This window comes from Microtus ochrogaster, chromosome 17 (assembly GCF_000317375.1).
Source record: "Microtus ochrogaster isolate Prairie Vole_2 chromosome 17, MicOch1.0, whole genome shotgun sequence".
NCBI classification, from domain to species: domain Eukaryota; kingdom Metazoa; phylum Chordata; class Mammalia; order Rodentia; family Cricetidae; genus Microtus; species Microtus ochrogaster.
The window spans coordinates 8,568,825-8,569,634 of record NC_022019.1 but is presented as its reverse complement, the minus strand read 5'-3'; positions in this window follow the sequence as shown (position 1 = coordinate 8,569,634).

Genomic DNA, 810 nt, shown 5'->3' with positions numbered 1-810 from the left:
ACTAGCCTGGCTGTGGTGGCGCACGCCTTTAATCCCAACACTTGGGAGGCAGAGGCAGGTGAATCCCTGTGAGTTTGAGGCCAGTCTGGTCTACAAGAGCTAGTTCCAGGATAGCTAGGACTGTTACTCAGGGAAACCCTGTCTCGAAAAAACAAACAAAAAAAGCAACAAAACAAAACAAAACAAAACCAAAAGGACTAGCCAGTTGGAGTGAAGGCTCCAGTTAGGCACCAGCTCAACTTCTTTGTGTTCAATGAGATGCATGAGTGTTATCTTCAGCAATAGGGCCTTACTGTCAGTTTGTGGAGACCAACCAACAGTCTTGGAAATAGCCTGAGTCTTTGGGGGTTTCCCTGGGGCCCTTTGGACCAGCAACTCAATTAGATACAACCCATTCCTGGCACTGAAAGTTTTACTTGGTGGCAAGAGATGTCTGGTTGGAGCTTTGTCTCCACTGTTCTTTGGTGATTACATTTAGGTTTCTTTTATATAGTATATATTTTAAGGAGTTTCTACTATGGTAGTGTTAATCCCAATGATTGAGTTTAAAGCCAAATGTGAAGCAAACTGTAATTAAACATTGGCAAGGTAATTGGATTCTTAACCACTGAGCCATCTCTCCAGCCTGGGATGATTTTTTTTCTAGTTCATCCATTTACCTTCAAATTTCATTATTTCATGTTATTTCCTCTTCTTTCCTTTTTTCTTTTCATTTCTTTCTTTCTTTTTTTGTTTTTGTTTTTGTTTTTTTCAAGACATAGCGGGGGCTGGAGAAATGGCTCAGTGGTTTAAGAGCATTGCCTGCTCTTC